The sequence below is a fragment of the Pinus tabuliformis genome, chromosome J, assembly GCF_031772625.1.
Source record: "Pinus tabuliformis cultivar Carrire ecotype Pingquan chromosome J, CPIR1, whole genome shotgun sequence".
Classification (NCBI taxonomy): Eukaryota; Viridiplantae; Streptophyta; class Pinopsida; order Pinales; family Pinaceae; genus Pinus; species Pinus tabuliformis.
In genome coordinates this window covers 1,612,464,614-1,612,478,816 of record NC_142295.1, presented here as the reverse complement: position 1 = coordinate 1,612,478,816, position 14,203 = coordinate 1,612,464,614, and positions in this window count along the sequence as shown.

The window sequence follows — 14,203 nt, the reverse complement described above, 5'->3', positions numbered from 1 at the left end:
ATGCTTGGAAAGATAAAGAGTTTTATTTCTTTGATTTTCGTTGCCAAGAGAGTTGTTTTTATATAAATTTGCATTCTCTAAACTTTCTTAGCTAAGAATTTCATTGAAAAAGAAAAGTAGCGTAAATCATCTTAGGTGCATCTTTGTAGTGGTTGCGAGTCGAGTCTACACACCATTGGTTTCATTTCCGCTACCTTTTGTCTTTAAAGAAAACCATAAAAATTAACGCTTAAAGTAAAATCAACTTAGTAACTTTTATTTACTAGGGCTCTGAAACACCAATTTAGATCAGGCTAGTGTCTTGGAGTAGGAGAGTAATTAACTCTCCAAGACAACAAAACCAAACAAGTAGCTTATCTTGTGATAGAATAAATCCAATTGTCTCATTTGTACTCTCGGAAAGCTCCTCTTAAAGGAGAAGCACGAGCTCGTGTCCGAACCAGTGAGGGGATCAATCCTCCCTCATTGGGAACGACGCCATACACGCACGTATTACAAATGGTAAACCTCGGATTAACCATTGTCGAGGAGCCAGGGGTCACTTGTCGGTAAACCTTGGATTATTGTCAAGGAATCGGCAAGAGGATTGAGCTTGATACTCTGCCCTTGCGTGCTGTCGGAGTGCAGACTATTCCCCCAGGTGCATTTGTTGCGGTTGGTAACCTTAGTGACCATTATCTTTAGGATTCTACCGAGGTGACGGTGGAGGGAAGATCCCACTGTACCTGGAGCAGACGTCGGCTAGACTCACTTGGATTTTCCGGGGGGTTCACTTCACTCGAGACGGTTAAAGTGGAGGAACTTGTGCCGGTCTATTCATTAAGCAGGTTGCCGGGGTAACTGTTCCACCCGCCACTTCTGTACTGAATCCGGCGATGTTGGGTTTCATCTCCAACTAGCGTTTTCGGTCTGGAAGGCTATTGTTTGTGCTTGGTTTGACGCCCTAGATTCTTTAGGCGTGTGATTCAAATTTGTTTGGTTCTTTAGCAAATTTAGGTGTTTTGATTTGAAATTTTACTTTGTTTTCGTGTGTAGTAGTTAAAGTTTTTAGCTGTGGCGGAATTACCGAGACAGTCCCGTAGACTTTAGGGCAAGTCACCTGAGATTGTTACCGGAACTGATTTGTTGAGGAAACTCCGTAGATCGCGGGGTGGGCCTCCTGAAGACGTCCCAGGTCAGTACGAATGATTGAAGGTCCTTGTAACTCCTCCTAGTGGCAGTAGAGTAGGTTCACCTGAAGAAGGAGAGTCTTCCTTGGTAGTCCATCCAGATTACCAAAGTCTAGAAACAGGTTATAATCCTGAAGCTGTTACAGTTTCTGAGCTTGCTGGTAGTTTTTCATCTACTAGTGATATAGGCGAAGAACCTGAAATATCTGAACCTGTTACTCCAACTTCTAGTGTACCAGATTCACCCAGGGTAGAAAGAGTCATCACCAAAAATCTTCCTACTGGTTTGATAACTATTGAAGAACTTGCTCCAGAGGAAGAATTAGGCGTATCTACCCTTGAAGATCGACCTACTATTGATCTCAGGGAGCGTGAATCTATCTTTTACAGTCCTCCTAGAAGTACTACTTGGTACCTTTCGTTAACCAATTATTTAGACAACTCAGGGGTAGGTTTTTCTCCACCTCGTACTCCTTTTCCACCTGGAGGTATTTATACTCCTGTAAATATGTCTGGTCAGTCGTCCGTGTTCACTCAATCTCCTGAATCTTTCTTACACGGCGGTCCTTCTGTTCCCACTGGGTATCAGTCACTTTCTGGTACCTTTGCGGGGGCATCTCCTCAACCCATTGATCATGGGTTATTAGCTGGAAACAATGGTAATAAACCGTTGGGTGTAGGAGACATTTATATGATGTCAGGATCAGTTCCCATTTCTCAACCTCAAGGTGGCCAATTACCGCCTGGGGGGCAGCCTCAATTAACGCCTGGGGGGCAACCTCAAGGTACACAAATTGTGTCTGGGGGCCGGCCTCAAGGTCAGTATGTACCTATGGTGCAATACATGCCTCAAGGTCAACCCCAGCCTCAATATGTACCCCAAGGTCAACCTCAGTATCAATATTTACCTCAAGGGTATCAACCCCAAGGGTATCAACCTCAAGGGTATCAACCTCAAGGTCAAGGTCAACCCCAGTATCAGTATTTACCCCAAGGTTATCAACCTCACGGTCAATACTCGAGTCAAGGTTATCAACCACCTCAAGCTCAGTCATATGTTCAAGGTATGGGAACTGTACCTTTCAGTTATCAATCCTATCCTCAATCTGGTTATGGATCTCAGTATCCTCAACCTGTTACGGGTCAATACCCCGGAATGATAGTGTGGGATCCATCACAGGGTCAACAGGTGTTGCAGCCAAGTATACAGTTGGTACCTCAAACTGGACAACCCGTGGTTTCTGGTTCACCCCAGCAACCGCAACCTGTCCAGTCAAATGTTCAAACTTCTGTAACTTTGGTAGTTACTCAGCTGCCAATTACACCTAGTACTCCATCTCAAACGGCTGCAGCAACTACCGCAACATCTGCCGCACTTACTTCTGGAGTATCGACAGCTCCTGTTTCTACTGTCTCTGTAACCACTCCTCAGACATCTTTACCCTTATCTGGATCTATGATTCAAACTACGGTTCAGATGCCTGTAGGTCAGCCTGGTATAAGTACGGTTGTCACTACTCAACCGCAATTTGTTCATCAACCGTACCAGGGATAGTACCAATATGGGCAAGCTGTCCAACAGCCGATTTACCAGTATCAACAACCTCAACAACCCCAGTACGGTCCAGTTAATCCTGGTTTTCCAGGAGGATATAATATCCCGAATGCGATTCCTGTTCCAAGTTATCCTGGATATCCTCCTCCTGGGACTAGTCTTGTGACCCAGAGTTTCAGAGATCCTAACCGGCAGTTACCGTTTATCGCAACTTTGGATTTACCAGACTTGACGCGCCTAACGAACGATCCAATTCAATATCTTCCGTTCTGGCCGCCAATGCCAAATAAGTTGCCCAGTGATATACCCAAGTTCGAAGGTAAGTCTAGAGAGGATCCGTCCAATCACGTGATGACTTACCACCTCTGGTGTGCTTCAAATTCTATCTCGGATGATTCGATCCGCTTACGTCTTTTCCAGCGTACACTCATTGGTCTCGCGGCCAAGTGGTACATTGAGTTACCACGGGCCTCTTTTTACAATTTTAGCTAGTTAGCTACCTCGTTCTTAACTCACTTTCAGTTGCCGGTCAGATACGATAACGGCACGGAATTATTAACTTCACTAAAACAATCGACATCCACGTATATTTCCGATCACATTCATGAGTGGAGACGTCGAAGAAGGTTAGTGAAAGTTTTTATTCCGGACCAAATCTTAGCTGAATGGTTTGTTAAATCATTATTACCGAAGATTACTGAAGATGTAGCTAAGGCCGGAGTAGTTACTGAGGAGCAAGTCATTGCTCAGGCGCAGTACCTTGACTTAGTTTATACTCAGTCGGGTACGTTACACGAGAAAATCCCAGATCTTCCAAAATCGAATCAAATCGCTGCTGCTCCTTCGGGATCTCATGCCGCTAATGGTATGATTGGTACGGTGAACACAAAGAGCAAGAAGAAGTCTTCCAAGAATTCTACTACTCCTATAATCACCTTGCCTGATTCCCCGACAGGAGAGTCTTCTCCTGAACTTTCCGCCGATATTCATGCTGTAGAGTCATCTACGGCCAAATCAAAAAACGGTGGTAAGAAGAAAGGAAAGAAGAAGGCCAAAGCAGACAAGGCTCCGAAGGAGAAAATAGAAAAGTCAGAAACTAATGACGAAAAGCGCAAACCTCGATATCCTTGTCTTATTTGTGAAGAGGATCATTTTACAAGAGATTGCCCTCATCGGGCCGAGGTTGTGAAAATAGTCAAAGGTTCTCCCACTCCTGCTGTGTTAAAAGATCCATTTCCAAAGCAGGAGAGTAAGATGATAGGTTCTTCCTCGACTGCCAGTGAAGAACCCATTTTGATGATGTCTCATGTGAGGATTGCGACTCGGTCGCAAGATTATGGTAGTAAGAATCCTGTTGATGGTAAGGAAGCAGAATCTTCTCATTCTAATCCATCAACCACAGCTCCTGGTTCCGATACACTACAGATTGAAAAACCTAACCCGGACCTAGTAATCAAACCGCCCGCCAAGGGTGTACTTCGAAGGTCTGCTTTCAATCCACATGCGAGAGCGGCCCAGAATTACAACATTGTTGAGGACTTAGTTGTTTCACCCTCAGCAATGTCGGCTTTAGAAGTGCTGCAATCATGCCCAGCACAGCGAAAATTACTCTTGTCGGCTATCGGAGCTGTTGATGTTCAGGACCCGAATCTGATAATCTTCGATCTAGAAAATAGTACACCGTGTCTCCCTCATCAAATGGCTTTCCAGATTCCAGTGATAGTAAAAAATAGGCCTATTCATCAGACTATAATTGATGAAGGAGCTTCTACGTGTATTATGTCGATTCAGTGTTGGAGATCGCTTGGTTCCCCTTCACTGAACCAATCCCCGACCATCCTTAAGGCCTTTGATGGCCGTGGGTTCCGTCCGTTTGGTATTCTACAGGAATTGCCTATAGGGGTAGAAGGTAAAACCGTTAGTCTAGATGTGGAGGTGGTTGATGCCCCTCTAGACTACAACCTTCTTTTGGGTCAAAGTTGGTCATATGCTATGACAGCGGTCGTTTCATCGGTCTTCAGAGTAATAAAGTTTCCACATAACGGCAAGATCGTGACAATTGATCAGCTGACATACTTTTCATCTGACCCAGCCTCTTCAGAAAGTATCCAGCATGTCGGTAAGACGACAATCCCTTATAGGGACATTGGCGTAGGTTTAGTTAAAGATTTCGGTTTACTGGGAACTTTTCCTTTCCCTCCAATCAACGCAGACCCTTCATTTGCATCAATTCATATGATTACATCAGACACCATTATTTACGACGATCCTTGGATTGTCCCATCTGAATCTGAGATAGACTCATTCGGTGATGCTACGCCTTTGAGTCCATATGAAATTGCTTATGAAGCCGTCATGTCTGTTGCCGACTCGCGTTCAACCCAAATTGACCAAATGAATGTGGTCGGTGAGGAATCACTTTTCACCTCAACCTCAGAACGAATAGCATTTCCCGAAGTCGTGTCATCTAACGAGCAACTTCGCGAAATCCTAAGTGTAGACGATCTACCATGGGAAGATCTCCATCATCGATCTTCATTTTTACCTGAGGGTGATGTTTTTGAAAATGATTTTTCATCTATTTTTACCGCTGAATATGTCAAAGACGCTCAGAATCCAACGAAACATCCTGATTCAGAGTTGAATCTAGGGAATATTTCTCGTACTGTTCCCATTGACATTTCAGTGAAGTCCGGAATTGAGGAAAACATTCATATAGGTGCCTCATGTACAGAAGATGAAATTCAAGCTTACAAGGCCCTATTCCAAGAATTCCGCGATGTGTTTGCCTGGTCTTACGAGGAAATGCCAGGAATTGATCCTGCCATTGTTGTTCATGAAATAAAGACCTACCCGGACGCTAAACCCGTCCGGCAACGGTTGCGTCAGATTCACCCTAGAAAAGCGGCTGTGATTAAAGCAGAAGTCGAAAAGCTGTTGAAAGCAGGTTTCATTTATCCAATCCCGTTAACAGATTGGGTATCGAATATTGTTCTAGTTAACAAGAAACAAGGAACAATAAGAATCTGTATCGACTATAGGGATATAAATCGAGCTTGTCCAAAAGACAACTATCCTACGCCCTATATCGATCAAATAATTGATGATTGTGCCGGAAGTGAAATGTTTTCCTTTATGGATGGTTTTTCGGGCTATAATCAAATCAATATTCTACCTGCCGATCAACCAAAAACGGAATTCATTTGTCCGTGGGGGACATTTTCTTACTGCAAATTACCTTTTGGGCTTAAGAATGCCGGAGCCACTTTTCAACGGGCGATGTCTTATGCATTTCATGACATCAAGCACATTGTGCAACCGTACCTCGATGATTTGCCTGCTCATTCTTTACATCGAGCTGATCACCTTGTCCACTTATGAGCAATCTTTATGAGGTGTAGGCATTATCGTATTCGGTTGAATCCGCACAAGTGTGTATTCTGTATAGAAGCGGGTCGATTGCTGGGATTTGTTGTTTCAAAAGCCGGAATTCGCTTCGATCCCTTGAAAGTCGAAGCTATCATCAAATTGCCTCCTCCTTCGAGTTTGCGCCAACTCCAAAGTTTGCAAGGGAAAGCAAACTTTTTACGCCGATTCATTCCAAACTACGCCGAGGTCACTAAGGGTTTTACACGGTTGTTGAAACAGAACGCTCAATTCTTTTGGGACGAGATTGCCCAACAATCTTTTGATGCACTTAAGCACGCGTTGACCCATGCACCGTTGTTGCATCCTCCCAACTACAACCAGGACTACTTCTTATACCTCGCAGCTTCGCATTCCACTATTGGAATGGTGTTAGTCCAAGAAGATGAATTCGGAACGGAACATGTGATATATTATCTTAGTAGGACATTAAACCCCACTGAGCTAAAATATTCGCATGTGGAGAAATTGGCCCTGGCAGCCGTTCAAGCTGTCCAGCGTTTTCGTCACTACATTCTTCTCCGTAAAAGTACAGTTATTTCAGATTGCAACCCTATGATTTATATTTTGACTAAACAACTGCTAGGGGGCAAGTACTCTAAATGGATCGTTATCCTGCAAGAGTTCGACTTGGAGTTCGAGAAGTCCAAGTCTAAGAAATCCTTAGTTTTTGCGGAATTGATGTGTGATTTCCCGCGTACTGACACAGAGACTGTGGTAGAAGAGTCCATTGCGGACGAATCTTTGTTTCTTATCAGTACTTTAGATCCGTGGTATGGGGATATAATCATCTATCTCCAAACCCAAACCTTTCAGCCTGAAGCTTCAAAGTCGGAGCGTCAAAAAATTCGGTTTCAATCCCAGCAATACAGAACTATTGGAAATACACTTTATCGCCGGGGGGCAGACTTAGTTTTTCGACGTTGTTTAACTCACGAAGAGGCTGAGAGGGTTTTGAATGATTGTCACTCTGGAGCATGTGGCGGTCATATGTCTGGGTATGCCACAGCTCAGAAGGTGTTGCGCGCTGGCTATTTATGGTCGTCCATGTTTAAAGATTGCATCATTGCGGTCCGAAAATGCCACAACTGTCAAGTGTTTGATCGCAAGATGCGCGCACCACCTGCTCCTCTCCATCCTATAATTGTCGTTGGTCCTTTCGCCAAATGGGGTATCGACTTTATTACTTGTAACCCTCACTAGGCCGGGGGGCATGCGTATATCATCCTCGCGGTTGATTATTTTACTAAATGGGCCGAGGCGATGCCTACATTCGACGCAAGCGGCAAAACAGCTGCAGTTTTCGTATTCAATCACATTATAACTAGGTTTGGTGTCCCGAAAGAGATCATCACTGACCATGGGAGCCATTTTCGAAACATCATGATGACTGAGCTTACAAGCCAGATTGGTTTGCACCACGATAGCTCTACTCCTTATTATCCGCAAGCCAACGGTTTGGTTGAGTCTATCAACAAAGTTCTAGTTATCATGATCCAACGAATCATTGGTATTCATCGGTCGAATTGGCACAACATGTTATTTTCAGCGCTATGGGCATACCGAACTACAGTGAAAACTTCAACAGGGTTCACTCCTTTCCAGCTAGTTTATGGCTTGGAAGCCGTGTTACCCATTGAATGCGAAATCCCATCACTTCAAATGGCTGTCGAATTACTCCCAGCTACTTCCGAAGAGGAGAAACGTTTATTATACTTAACTCAATTAGATGAGACTCGACGTGACGCTGCTTTGGCAATCGAGACTCACGCGAAGCGAATAAAAGCTCAGTATGATAGAAATGTGACCCCTCGAAGTTTTTCGGAGGGAGACCTAGTGCTATTATATGATCAAGCTAATGATAAGCTAGGTGCTGGAAAATTCGTTCCTATGTGGCATGGACCCTACATTGTAAAGCGAAAGCTAGCAAAAGGAGCCTATGAGCTGGTAGATTTTGATGGGGACTCTTTGGGTAAACCCAGAAATGGACTTTACCTAAAGAGGTATTATGCTTAAATGGTGGGTATGGAGAATTTTTAGTTAGGTTAGGTTTTCTTTCTAGCTAGTATGTTTGTTAGTTTAGATAGTGTGCTTAGCTTAGAAAGTGTGTTTTTCGTCGTTATTCTGGCTTATCTTGGTTTTACTCTTGATATTGCAGATGTCGACGCCTCTCCAAACGTACATTGGATTTGCCGATGGTGCTTGTCGTAGTACACGGAATATCTCTTCCGCAGCTTGGGTTATCTATTCGCCCTCTGACGTGTTAGTTTCTATGCATGGGGTGAGCCTCGGTCAAACAACGAACAACATTGCAGAATACAGTGCAGTGGTTGAATTATTGTCTGAATCTATTTCATTTGGAATTCGACGTTTGATAGTGAGGTTAGATTCTGAACTCGTTGTATTACAGCTTAATAGAGTATATGCCATTAGAAATCCTGTGTTATTAAGGTTGTTTTTGAGAGTGCGTCTCTTGGAACGTGAATTTGATTACATTGAATATCAGCATATTCCAAGGTCTTTAAATACATTAGCAGATGCAATTGCTTCTCGAATGTTGGACAGACATTTGCGATAATCATGCAAGTAAATTTAAAAACATTTCATCACATATGTTAAACAAGATAAGCTGGTAATAATGATATATATATAGATAAGAGTGTGTCAAAAATATACATCGTCTTCGATCATAGGTTGAAAAACACCTTATGATCGGCAAAAATGATAAGTACAAAAAACCAAAAATGTCATATGTGTCTACAAAAGTGACTAGCCAATCACTGGTGGTGCTCTCTATACGAGACCACTGCCCGCGCTACCCTACACAGGAACCTCCTAAAAGGTCCTGGGACTGCGACCACATAGCGCTGAAGTCGAATAGGAATGTCATCTATGGTGGTCTCTGGTATACCCGCCGTCAGACGCTCTAGATCCTGTTCCAGCTCGGCTAAGGTCTCTGCGGCCGCATCCTGTGGGGCTGGTGCTGGTACAGCTGGTACTCTCCTCTCAAAAGCCCGGAGGTTGGCCGGACGCCGTGGACCTACATCTGCATTTTGGAAATTTGTGCTGTCAGTTTTGAGGCGATATATAAAAACAAAAAAAAATATACATAATTTAAAAAACTTGTGAAAAATGAAATACCTCTGTCATCCCATTGTTCTCCCTGTGGAAGAACCATGTCTGGATCATTCCGAAAATCCATTCCGGCATAAGGAAAATCCTGAATAGCAAAGACCTGGCTCTCTAGCCAGTGAAAGTAACCATCAGGAAATTGAACAACTGTCGCGCCCTCATCAGGATGCCGGGCCATTACCGCAACCCATCTCGTCAACTTAGGCTCCCGAGGAGCCCCAACTGGAACAGTAAGTTGCTGGGGGATCAGCATCGGAACTCTCTCTAGGGCAAAGCTCACAACTAAAGGCCCATATCCAAAGGTCTTCAGTTGTCCATTCTTTGCCCTGGTTAGTTGGCCCTTCATATTGGCCAACACAGCATCGCACCAGTTGAAAATGGTGCCTCGATAGCAATCTATTGCCATCCGCATTTGGGACCCGGTGGCAATGTGCAAGGCGGCTGCGCCGCAGAGTCTGGTAATAGTAAAGGCTATCACCATAAGTTCGGGCAGGGATATGTACTTGATTTCTATCCCTCTCTCCTGGTTTTGATTGTTGCACCACTCTAGCCGGAGGCTAGCAAGGGATTGGCCACCCGGCCTAGTCCCGGACAGAGTCAGCTGCTCGCCCCTATTAGGTAAGCCAGAGAGAAAATATATGTCAGAGGGCTCTATCTCGAGCTGGTTCTCTCCGATGTAGAAGCATTGATCCTGAATGTTCCACCTTTCAACCAGCCACTCAAGGAATGACACCTGGCCCCTCATGCCAGGTATGGCCCAGTATTTGTACAGACCGCATGCTTTTAACGCATCAATAGAAGGTTGATGACCAATTGTGGCCAAATCAACGTCCTCGTGTTCTCTTTCTCTCCAATCTAGCATGGTGACTGCCCTACACACCAAAAAACAATAGTTAGAATTCATAAAATAAAATTTGGTTGGTTGAAATTGGAGTTTGGGGTTTCAAAATGCGTGTTTCACGGGGTACGCACCCCGCGTTCAGAACACAGAGCGGCGGTACGCGGCTGGTCTGAAGGCGGGCTGCGTACCATGACCTTTTTCCTATATATGAAAAAGGTCAGGGTACGCGGGTCGCCCATGGGGCACCTGCGTACCTCGAGAAACATATCCTAAAACCCTAAACCCCCTAAAAAATCAAACTAAAACTTGAAATGAAATTCTAAACGGATGAAATTGAAGAGGAGGATGTTGTGGAATACCTGAAAGAGACGGCGCTCGATTCTGACGGTCGGATTCTCCGCAATGTCCACGGGAATTTTTCTTGTCAAAAGCCCTTTTCTCAACCTCAACAGTAAAATGGTAAAAATGACATGGTAAAAAGTCTTTTTATAGGTTTTTTGGATAAATGAATGCTAAGTTTGTTTATTTTTCACCATGGAAAGATGTTTTTCAATGTATTTTTGCCTATCTTAAACAAGTATGAGTAATGTGTTGTTTTTTTGCAGAACAAAAAGGATTTAGAGGGAAAATTGTCATTTTTCACGAACCAAAACATCAGAGTCATCTTTTAAGCCCTTTTCTGACTCCTAAAACATGAAAATATTGCTGAGCGTTTCTTTTACACTCGTTAAAACGGAATTAAAAGACGGTCCCCTTATAGCTCTTTTTTGACCGTAAAAACAGGAAAAGATTGTCGGGTTTTTGTCGTTTCAAACTCGATACGGAAATAAAACGACGTGTCCTTGATCGCTTTTTACTTTTCAGGTCAGTGGCACTAATCATGAAAGTACTCCTTGGTCGCAACATCAAGCGGTTCTCCCAGGTATTATTTTATACTTTTTCGGGCTTGGGGGACACAAATTTACGAAAAAGTTCAACCTGGAGTCTTCTTAAGTTTTTCAGACTCTCTAAAATTGAAAAACGCCGAGTTTCTCCTATACTGGGCTCGTTAAAATTTCACAGTAAAGGGCCTGTTCGATTACAAACAGGAACGAAACACTCCTTCCTAGGGTTCGAATCAAAACTAGGTTGGACTCATCCGAAGGATGAGCTTATAATCAAGCATATGTTATCCTCCTCAAGCTTGTAAAAAATAAAGAGGTACTTGCCAGAAATGGTGGGGGAAAAGAGAGAAGAATGAGCCTATTTGTTATCCTTTGTCTCAGAAGAAACCTTATTACCTCTCTTGAACACGACACTTTTCATTCACCTGGGTTGGGAAATCCTTTACCTCACAGTTGATCAAACCACATTGAAAGTCTTCAGCCGGGTTCCGGGGATTAACTTTGAGTCATTTGTTACCAAGCCATCTGTTGTGTCGTTATGTGTTCAAGAGGTCTGCAAACAAAACTTTCATCTACAAAAATACTTGTCATCCATTTTGACCATCCCTGAGTCAGTCCTTACAGCAACATTTCTTCAACTTGAACAATGATTTCATGTTGTGGGCTTGCCTGCAACGGGTCGCTTTCTATCGACATCAGCACATTATTTGGAAAGATGACTTAGAAATCGACAGTACCTTGAAGTCTGCATGCATCAATGGCAGGTTTCTCGCCTTTGACGACAGTTTACATCATTGACTTTCGATCAGAGGATTCCGTGACGTGTTCGACATCAACTCATTTATTCACATTTCATGGATTGTACTGGGTACTTTGAGAACCATTGACATCAGTGGTGGTCCCTCTCACACTTGTTAACAGTTTACATCATTGACTGGTAATCAAGTGGTTTCTACCATGTTCGACATCAACTCATATATTCGCATGGCTAGAATCGTACCAATTCGGGAAGTAGAAATGAAGACCCTGGATCTAGTTCCCACCATCCAGGCTGCGAGGAGTTTTGTATTCATTATCTAGTAGACTAATCATAAACAGATGGCTGCGTCCATACTGTGTCTACAAAAGTCTATGATTATGATGTACTGCAAGATCATTCCTGTATCAGAGTAGTTAGTCTGTTAGTTAAAGTTTTGATCTGAGTATGGGAATGCCTACCTCAGCGATGATATAATCTTATACATGTATTTTGTGTTGAAAATTGCAGGTTCTGACTAGGCTCTCCACGAGATAATCCTTGAAATGATAAAGCGCTTCACCCTTCCTAGATAATACAAAACCCTAATCTACTACAGGCTTCGCACTTTAGGGGGCAATCTGTTACACTAAAAAATGTCACCATGGCTATTTACAGTTAGTATGGCTCTATCAACAGTCATGCTATCCTTCTGGGCAAGTCTTATGCCTCTGCTCTCCATGTCAAACTCCAAAAAAGAGAGAAAGTCTTTGTAAATGTGTTTATCTCTGGGTACGCAGATTCTCTCGGCCTTACCTGCGTATACGCACCTAATGTTCACAAAAACTGCGTACTTGTACACTCTGTGTGTAAAGGGGCAGGTGCGTACCCCTGTAAAGGTCAAAAGGCGCGAGTTTCATCTTTAAAAAGTTACTTGTGGTCATTTCTAGAGCATTCTAGAAGGTTGTTTGACGTGTATTGAGCGCCTCCAGATGGTTCATGTACCCCTATGAAAGAGGAACTTATCCCATCAAGAGAGGAGCTATCCCATCCAAAGAGGGGATTATCCCATTGATGGTGGACCTGATTAACTTCCTCTTGAGCACTATAAATACAGGTATTGGGCCAGAAGGAGGGGAGGTTGAAAGCTAAACATTTCTAAGGGTAGATGCTGCTGGAATTAGGACTCCCATTTAGAAGCTTGTGAGGAGAGATTCCCATCCTTTCTTGTTTCATTTGGAAGTGGGTGAGCTTTGTCAAAGTAAAGGAGAACTCTTGATGGACCCTAGGAGGGACTTGCACAACACCAAGGCTCAGGTTGTAATTGTTCCTTTTGTTTCCTATTAATGCAAATGAGTCCATTCTTCTCAATAACTTGTTATTTATGAGTTGTTTCATGTACTCCTTGGTCTACATGTTAAATATGTTTTATTTTATGAGATTATCAAGTGCTATTTAATCGTTTGATTGTTAGTGAATGCAGGTTTCGAAGTGAAGGAGGAGCTCATCCGGATCGGCGAGGCTGGACTACTACAACAGCGTTGGACTACAGGTAGGACCTAAACACTTGATTTCTTATATGGTAAATGCATGTTTAGAGAAGGATTGCTCTCGTTTGTCTTGTTTGTCACTAGAGAGTCTTAGGCTCCTAGGGAGGTTGGTTGTGTCCGCACTATCGACTCTTTCCGCCTGACAAGTGATAGTAGAGAGATAGAGGCTCTGTCGCTGTGTGTGTAGAGGCCTGGTACAGTCTGAAGCTGTGTGTGCGGACCCCTACAACTGAGTGCACAGAGTGGAATGGGAATGTACTGGCTCAAAGCTAATAACAGATAAGTTGTTGTGGAAACATTTTGTGTTTTATCGTAGATCTATATGTGTCTCTGGCTTATGTTATGAATTTATGCATATCTATGCGCGCACTAGTTATAAATATTAAATTCTTGCTTAAAAACCGTAAGAATTATATCTGAGCTACAATAACCACAATAATACTAAGAATCTAAAAAGAGCCTCATCATTGAGCTTTGCGAAGGTTAGACGAGCTGAGCAGAGTAGTGTGAGTGTGCAGATTGGTTCACGACCCTTCCAGTCCTCATCAAGACATCCCTAGGGTGTGGAAACCTTGTTCCAACACCCTCCCCTACTACCTCGGGTGAGACTTCAGTCTGCACTCTGTGAACTATTACCGAAAGGGCCGGTAGTGTGGGTTTGTTTTGGTTAAAAACACTTTCAAACTTGGGTTAGGCCCCATCAAACCAACATATGGGCCCTAAAATTTGAATCATGCCTTCTTGTGTCATCAATTTTTTATGTCTAGCAAATAGTTGCAAAGGGTGAGTAGGCTCACTTCTTACCCAGAGATCCAACCCATGTTCCTGTCTTTGGAATGAATTATATGCCTTAAACCACTTAAGTTGATTAACTGCAAAAGAGATAAAAGCCTGGAATTGAATATCTCCA